Below are 1,411 nucleotides of genomic sequence, written 5' to 3'. Positions count from 1 at the left end.
ATTATGAGAGGTGCCTTGTATAGAATAATTGAATTCCTCCTCTTACACATCCCTTGAACAACAAATATCTGGAATTATGTTGTTTGTGACATGTCAATCTTGATTTATTCATAAATGTGTGCTTATATAAGAAATACATGGTTCTAAAATTTCACAACAATTCTTTAGAACTTACTTTCTGTTGAATTGTTTAGTTTAAGAAAATCAATTACACTTTATATATAAAAAATGTTCTGTGCTCAATTTGCCAACACATACACTAAAATTGAAATGATACAGAGAAGATTACCATGGACCCTATGCAAGGATGACAAGCAAACTCATGAGGTGTTCCATATTTTTACAACAGACGCTGGAGTGGATGTGGCCAGAAGGGAACCCTACTGCATTCGAACCCTACTGCATTCTTGGATGGGAGTGTAAACTTGTTCAGCCACTTTTGACAGCAGTATGAAGGTTCCTCACAAGATTCCACATAGCGCTCCCCTATGACCCAACAATACTTCTTCTGGGCATTTACCCAAATGATCACAAACAAGACCATACTAAAACTACCAGCACTACTATATTTATTGCAGCATTATTTACCATAGCTAAAATATGGAACCAACATCGATACCTCTCAGTACATGAATGGATCAAGAAAATGTTATAGATAGATAAATAGATTGATAGATTGATTGATTTCCATTGTGTGTGTGTGTGTGTGTGTGTGTGTGTGTGTGTGTGTGTGTGTGTGAATAGGAATTCTATACCTCCATCTGAAAGAATGTCATTGCCCAATTTGTTAGGAAATGGAAAGGCTTGGAAAAATTATATTAGTGAAGTAAGCCAAGTCCAAAGAAACATAGGTCCCATGGTTTCCCTTATTTGCAATAAATAATATATGTCTGGGATAAGCAGAAAAGGTCAAAAGCTATGTGCATATGACCAGATAAGATGATGTTAAATGAAATGACCCCCAAAGTAAGTACACAAGTGTGGTTTTTTCTTGCATGCTGTTATTTCAAACGTATTTATAATGTACGATGTGTTTTATTGTTTCTTTATATGTTCCTCGCCCACAGTATAACCTCTGTTTTCACTGTATTTGATTTTGGTGCACCTGAATCTTGTATATACACTTAGCTAATTGGGGAGGGGAAAGAAGAAACAAAATGGTTAACTAGGAATACTGGTCGACCCATTGTGACAATGAGATGCACAAGACACTATGTTGAAAGTTGAACTTTACAATTTAGGTGGGGTTGGGGGGGATGAAGGGGAGTGTACTTGTAGAGGTGCGAGGGAAGGGATGGTGGGGGAAAAAAACACAAAGGAGGTAGTAACAATGCCTGAGAGGAAATGGACTCATTAACTTGCTCATGTAACTGAAACCCCTCTGTACGGTATTTTAACAATAAAATACATA

The 1,411-nt window shown here is 36.8% G+C and overlaps 1 non-coding gene across 1 annotated transcript; it reads left to right on the top strand.

Annotated features, from left to right (window-relative positions):
- The first annotated feature begins 235 nt into the window (after positions 1-235).
- On the top strand, positions 236-342 carry LOC122096924. The gene has a single exon (XR_006145436.1). It is a non-coding gene; the product is annotated as a U6 spliceosomal RNA (small nuclear RNA).
- The last annotated feature ends 1,069 nt before the right edge of the window (positions 343-1,411 follow it).

This window comes from Dipodomys spectabilis, unplaced genomic scaffold (genome assembly GCF_019054845.1).
Source record: "Dipodomys spectabilis isolate Male_0828 unplaced genomic scaffold, ASM1905484v1 ptg000402l, whole genome shotgun sequence".
Classification (NCBI taxonomy): Eukaryota; Metazoa; Chordata; class Mammalia; order Rodentia; family Heteromyidae; genus Dipodomys; species Dipodomys spectabilis.
Note: the sequence above shows the minus strand (reverse complement) of the source record. Positions and strands in the feature narration are given on the sequence as shown.